Here is a 7,861-nt window from a genome sequence, read left to right as displayed (position 1 = left end):
AAAAAAAAAAAAAAAAATTAAAAATCAAGCAGAGCTCCTGGAAATGAAAAGTTCATTCAAGGAAATACAAAATGCAGCTTTTCCTCCCTTTCCCTTAAGAATTGGCTAGACCAGGTAGAAGAAACTTAGAGCTAGAAGGCAACACCTAAACAAGTCAGTCAAATAGAAAGAAGGGAGAAATAAGAGGAATGAACAGAGCCTACGAGAAATATGTGATTATGTAAAGAGGCCTAACATAAAAATATTAGGTATCCCTGAGGGTGAAGAAGAAAATACACCAGGGCTAGAAAACCTACTTGAGGGAATATTTGAGGAACATTTCCAAGGTCTTGCCAGAAATCTAGATATCTAGGTACTTGACTGGGAGATTGATTCATCAAGAGGCATTACCATGACACATAGTCATCAGACTGGCCAAAGTTAACATGGAGGAGGAACTCCTATAAACTATAAGGCAAAAGCATCAGATAACTCACAAAGGAAAACTCATCAGACTAACAGCAGACTTCTCAACTCAGACCTTACAAGCTAAAAGGGACTAGGGCTCCATTCTCAGTCTTTTCAAATAGAACAATGGCCAGCCTAGACCTTTGTATCCTGCAAAACTATATTTCTTATGTGAGGGAGAAGTAAAGACTGTCTCAGACAAGTATACACTGAGTGAATTTGTCAAGATCAGACCTGCACTGCAGGAAGTACTACGTTATACATTGATAACCCACCAGTGTAAAATAACACAAAAGCTAATGCTCAGATCCCATATAAAATAATGGCACAATAGGTAAAACAAAGCAATAAGGTTCTACTCAGCAGGATAGACAGAAATGCATCCTGCTTATCAATTTTTTCAATAAATGTGAAAGGCTTGAATTTCCCACTCAAGAGACATAGGCTGGTTGAATGAACAAAAATATAGAAACTAAATATTTGCTCTCTCCAGGAAACACATCTAACCTACATGGACTCATTCAGATTCAAAGTGAAAGGATAAAAAACAATAACCCTGTATCAATGGAAACCAACCAAAGTGAGAATATTGAAATGACTGATAAAATGTTTCTTAAGAAAGCAATTGTGAACATAAAAATAAAAGGAACTAGGTGTTTATAGAGGCCATAAAGAAGAATTTGACCTAAATGTGGGGCTCTATGATAGAGGCTACTCTGAAGTATATGTTCAACATGAAATTTGTTAGTATTTTATGCTCTAGTTAAGATGTAAGTTCAATGAATACTCTACCTTGGGAAGATGCATTAAATAAAATAAAATTTTGTTTTATTTTGTTTTATTTTATTATTTTATTTTTCAAGTTGTTCACAGTTTTCTAATCAAAATATTTTCATAGCTATAAAAAGCAAGGAGTCTAACTTCTCTAATCTTCTATTTAATAAGCTGAAATAAATTCCTTCTTCCTTCACAGGGATGGTGGAAGGAAACAAATGCTCTGAGTCAAGTTATGATTATCAATATTTATATTTAATGTTAACACAATGACTCTTTTAAATTGCTTACTTGTATGCTTACACATGGTTTTATAAGTCTTTGAGTCTACAACAAATGATGCAAACCTAACCATTATGACTCTAATTAAATTTTGATATATGCAAAATGAAAGTTGTCTGTTTAACATCAACTGTCAATATAAATCCATATTTAACTAGTTTGGAACCTAATTTCATTCTATGATACTTTCAAATTAAGCCTTTCTTGTTTTTAAGACTTTAGAAGCCATTAATGACTCCATATATAGAGAAAAAAACATAGATTTCAATTTGGTGATGTGTAATCTACAACTTCCTTATCTTTCATTTGTATTTGGGTTACATTCCATTTCTATTACTTCAGAAGAAAAACTGACAGACCAGGAAGAACTAATTAGGTAGTAGATAAAAACACACATTGTACTAAGTGTCAAGGAGAAGAAAAATGTTACAATCACAAAACTAATTAAGAGGAACAGTGTCCTGTACAGCTTCTGTACTCAATCCCTGAAGAGCGGACTGGTATTGGTCTGTGGCCTGTTAGGAGTTGTGCCACAGCAGGAGGCGGGCACCGGACAGCATTTACAGCCTCTCCCCTTGCTGGCATTACCCCCTGAGCTCCGACTCCTGTCAGATCCTGATGGGACAGCATCAGATTCTCATAGGAGCATGAACCAGACTGTAAACTACACATATGTGGGGTCTAGGTTGTGTGCTCCTTGTGAGAATCTAATTCTTGTCTTCTCTGACCATCCCAGTCTGTGGAAAAATTGTCTTCCATGAAACTGGCTCCTCGTGCCAAAAGGTTGGGGGTGGTTGCTCTATAGGAAAGTTTGTGTAACTTTCATGGTTGGAAGAAAAATGACTTTTTGGTAAAGACAGAAGCTGAAAATAAGTCACATTGACAGAAAGCTTTACACATAAAAATAGGAAAATGGGGTTAATAATCCAGACATTTTTCAAACTCCTAATTTAGTCACATGTGGACAGCCTGGGTGTTTGGAATCAGATAGAGATATACATTACAGAATCTATGTAGATTACCAATGGATGCATTAAAATGTGTTTAAGTTAAATAAAGTCATAAGTAGTAACTGTGTGAGTTAATTAGTTTCACTGTATTACAAGCATACACTATAGCATCCCCAAAAAGTCAAAAATAGAGAAATTTCTGGAATAATTCATGTTGTAGTGGTATCAGACTCACCAAGATTTCAGTATAGTTGCTAATGTTATCTCCTATGTTTCTTAGTCACACAATTTAACCTGGCTAAACTTTAGATTCTGCATTAGTATAAAAGGAGCAATTATTCACTTCATTAGTTTCCATGAGGATAAAATTCATATATAAGCAAGTAACAAATGTTTGTAATATTCTCATAATTTTGGTTTTTGTTCAGAGACTGTAAAAATAGTGTTAATGCTAATTAGTCATTAGATAGAAAAAATAAGATTTGCATCTATTTTTAATAGAGAGAGTTATAGATTTTCTAATAGACTGGATATAAACAGATGTATTTTACAGTTCTTATTATTTAAAACTGTAGTTTAATATGTATAGTCCTTTAAATGCCATCCTTTCATTGAAATGTTTTTTCTTGTTGCCTGCACTACTCAGACCTATAAAAATTTTCTGCTGTCATTTTTTTTCATTTTCTGGAGCAATTATCTAAAAATGCATCTTTGTTTACTCTAATAAGAACTAGAAATAAAACTTTATCCTAATAAGCAAGAACTTATAAAATTGGGGGAAAATACAGCACAACAGTAAGGCATTTGTTCCCTATCTCTTAAAGAAATGATTTTATTACCCTACATGGGAAGAAATCAGAAATTGAAGGAAAAACCCAGATATCTAAACATATTTTTAGTTGGAATTTTTAGAATCTTAAGCAACACTTATATTCAAAGTAGAAATTTTAGCTGTTTGAACCACAGAAGCCATCAATAGCATGGGAAAACCAGGGACTGAAAGGGTGGCACTCGACCAGCAGAAATCTCACAAATCACCGAGGATTGTATGAAAGGTCTTTATGGGTGAGGGAGGGAGGCTGCAGAGCAGCACCAAGGAGGAGAGAAAAGAGAAGAGAGAAGAGGAGAGAGAGGAGAGTGAAGAGGGGAGAGAGAGGAGGAGAGAGAGCAGAGGAGAAGAGAGATGAGGAGAGAGAGAGAACAAAAGAAAAGCACATTGTATATAGGTTTGGTTAGGGGAGGTCTTCGAATGATGATGGGATAGTAGGATAGCCAATAAGGAGTTACTGCTCTGGTGGGAAGACTCGTTAGGGTTGGGCCATAAGTTTGAAATTTTCAGTAGGTAATTGGGACAGGTTTTGCGACCAGGAGATAAGCAGGTAACTCCCTGTTGTTCAGAGAGCAACTCCTTGTGCTTAGAAAGGAACTGTAACTTTAAGAGAAAGCAGGAAGGGGCTTTCTGGGGAAGGGACTTTTCTGGAGCAATTATCTAACAGGGACACTGATGTAGAATCATCATAGTTCAAATCTCAGTTTAGATTTGTAATATGGTTTGGCTGTTTGGCCCCTCCAAATCTCATTTAAAACTTGGTCCCTAGGCCAGGTGCCGTGGCTCACGTTTGTAATCCTAGCATCTGTGAGGTTGGGGCAGGTGGATCTCTTGAGCTTAAAGACCAGCCTGAGCAAGAGTCAGACCTCCTCTCTACTAAAAGTAGAAAAACTGGCCTAGCTTTGTGGGAGGCGCCTCTTGCTACTTGGGAGGCTGAGGCAAGAGGATCCTTAGGCCCAAAGAGTTTGAGATTGCTGTGAGCTGTGACGCCACTGCAACTCTACCCAGGGCAATAGAGTGAGCCACTGTTTCAAAACAAACAAACAAACAAACAAACCCAAATAAAAGAACAAAAAAACTTGGTCACTAGTACTAGAAGTAGGAAGCATTTGGGTTATGGGGAAAGATCCCTCCTGAGTGACTTGGTGTTCTCTCATGACAATGAGTGAGTTCTCACTTTATTAGTTCACACAAGAGCTGGTTGTTTAAAAGTGAGCCCGGAACCACCCTCTCCTGCATCTTGCTCCCCTCTCACCATGTGACACGCCCGTTTCTTTTTTGCCTTCTGCTTTGATTGTAAGCTCCTGGAACTCCTCACGAGAAGCAGATGCTGGCACCGTATTTCTCATACAGCCTGTAGTACTGTGATACAAACAAGCCTCTTTGCATTATAAATTACCCAGTCTCAAGTACATATTTTCTTTATAACAATGCAAAATGAACAAACCCAATTTGTTAACTTCAATCAGTTACTTATCTTCTCTAAATCTCAGTTTTCTCACTCTTACAGGGTAGATAATATTGGCTACGTGGAATCAGAGCTGTCAGGATTTTAGTTAATGTATGTAAAATGTCTTTTAAGGAGTAAGCACTAACTAAAATGAAATTATTATTACTCCTCAGTCATTCCCTTTCATCACTGGTGATAATTTCAAATGGATCATAACCAATGTAATCTTGCCAACATGCATTCCTCAAATACCAATATAAAGGCAAATTGACAAAACAAACCACCCTACCCTTTTTATGTAAAAGGAAAGGAAGGGGAAACCATCTCAAAACTTGAGCATAAGGGCAGCACCTGTGGCTCAAAGGAGTAGGGACCAGCCCCATATGCCAGAGGTGGTGGGTTCAAACCCAGCCCTGGCCAAAAAACAAAAACAAAAACAAAACTTGAGCATAATACAAAACATGCCCCGAAAGGAAAACACACACTCCAAATAGCTTCAAATAATCTACTCTACACCCCAGTTATTCAACAACTTATCTAAAAAGCAAAATGTCCCAGTTCCTATCCAGTTCTTTAAGAGTTTAAGAAAGACGACTGGGTACAGTGGCTAATGCCTGTAATGCTAGCACTCTGGGAGGCCAAGGCAGGGGGATTGCTTGAGTTCATGAATTTGAGACAAATGAGCCAGAGTGAGATCCTCATCTCTAAAAAGAAACTAGCTGGGCATTGTGGAGGGCGTCCATAGTCCCAGCTACTCAGGACATTGAGGCAAGAGGATTATTTGAGCCCAAGAGTTTGAGGTTGCTGTGACGAGGCCACAACACTCTACCCAGGGTGACAGAGTGAAACTCTGTCTCAAAAAAAAAAAAAAATTTAAGGCAGAAAAACTTCCAAAGAAGTTCAAAAAATAAATGAATGCTGTGTCTAGAACAATGAAGTAAATGTATCAGGTATTGTAGTAGAGTGACCATCAGTCTGGTTTGCCCAGACTGAAAATCACGTATCTTGATAACTATCTCAATCTTGGGCAAAGCAAGGGCTGGTGACCTTAACTCTTAGGATATAGGATATGTTCCATGGTCATAGAATAGCAGCACTTGAAGTGACCAGAGAAGCCACGTCGTCCAACTTTATTTTGCAGATGGAAAGTCAGATCTCAGGTATGGGCTAATGACACCGTCACGGGTGCAGAGCTGACCCCAAGGAGTGTTTCAGTGACAAGTGGACCCCACTATTCTAATTTGAGATTTGAAAATGTCATACAGGAGGAAGAATTCGGCAGTGGTGGAAGACCTGGCCCTGATGACAGACCTCCCGGGCTTCTAGCCTGTGACTCTGGGCAAGCTATCTGACCTTTAAGGCCCAGTGTTCTTAACTAAACATTGGAAATGTTAGCATTGAATGACACTGAAAATAAAGTGTTGGGCTTACCGCCTACCTAACACATAAAAAAGACAAATAAATATTTGTTATTGATACAGGGCTCTCTTATTCAAAGCTGGACAGGAACCCTAGTTTTCCTAGGCTTGGGCAAGTTCATGAACAGAACACCCTGACCTTTTGCCCTGAGCTAGAGGGACTGTATTCATTCCTTTGTCAATAATACTCATTCACGATGAAAATATGTTTCTATTTGCCAAGTCTTAGCCAAAGACCTAATGCCCCTAGATAAAAGAGCCCACATAGAGACTCCCCAGTTAGTTAGTTCTTTTCCCTCGCCAGAAGCTCTGGTGCCTTTTACTTCTCTGTATTCCTTTCTAATTTCTAATAAAAATCCTGTCTTGCTACTGATCTGTGGTCTGTGGGTTCATTCCTCGAATCCCTAAGACCAAGGACCTACTGAAGAGTGAAATTCCAGTATCATTATTATCTGTAGTTTTTGCCTATTTCTCCTCCTCTATCTGTTATTAATACACTTCTCTTCTTATTAATATTATAACTTACTACTTAGAATAAGAAGGCACAACTAGAATAACAAGACCCTTTCTTGGATTTTCACTAAAATCATGTGGACTTTAAGAACATCAAAAAAACAGTGCTTCACACTTGGAATTATTGTTCAGATAAGTCATTGTGAACATGTGTCATTCTGATCTGAACAATTTACAGACCATTTTGTAAAAAGAGACCTCTTAGACTATGACAAATCCATGCAAATTGCTTTAGTAACTCAGCCTCACAGCACTCCACTGGGTTCTTATAAAAGCCTCCTTTCAAAATGCTGCTTCTCTGCCACCATCCTCTAGGTCCTGAGCCGTTTTCTATAGAACCAAAGCTATTAAGGGATCTTGTCAAAGGATAACCATCTCAAAGTAAAGATTAAATATATTTTAAATGATTATATATACAAATGGTACAGCAGGGTTTTCAGAATAAAATTCTGATTGACAAATAGGGCTTTGTGAATATATCTAGTTTTCTGAAGATTAGGACTACTTGGGAAAACAAAAAAATAAAAAATCTCTATTTCTTCTTCATTTATTTTTTAAAAACATAAAAAAATGTAAATGGAAGAAATACAAATTCCAATGAAATTTAATCTTCATCCTAAACATGAAGAGTACTGTATATACATGTAGCCCTAAAGTTTGTGTGCAATTTAAAATAGTTGTTTGTTTTAAATTGCACACAAACTTTATGACCACCCTGTATTTGCAGATTTATAGAGATTGAAAATATCTCTTTAGGCAATTAAAAAACAAGAAATATAATTTCATCCATTGTATTTTCTCTTGTCAGAGCAGAATCACTTGCTATTCTCTTCACCTGTGGGTCATATGTGAGGCCAGCTCATTACAAACATGTCCTTATTACAACAACACTGAGAGACAACAAGGAAGGGGGAAATGGCAGAGTGAGGGCTCATTAGTTTGCCAGGTAATTGAGGTAATTGTTGAGTTCACTTCCTGTTCTTCCTTCATGCTCCTGGGTCTCCATATGGGCATATGCTGGTGTGTGACTGTGTAGCTGGTGGGTGTGTGTGCACATATGTGCTTAGTTAAGGGCTAGGGAGGGAACCAGTGACCTAAGGAGCAAATTAAATTGTTTACAGATGAATAAGATCACGCCTTCTTTCACTTTCTATATCACAACTTCATCCCATCTCTTATAAGAATGATGATAGAAACT

Source organism: Otolemur garnettii, unplaced genomic scaffold, assembly GCF_000181295.1.
Source record: "Otolemur garnettii isolate 467f Iridium unplaced genomic scaffold, OtoGar3 scaffold00003, whole genome shotgun sequence".
NCBI lineage: Eukaryota > Metazoa > Chordata > Mammalia > Primates > Galagidae > Otolemur > Otolemur garnettii.
The sequence above is the reverse complement of the archived record's forward strand: the minus strand, read 5'-3'. Positions refer to the sequence as shown.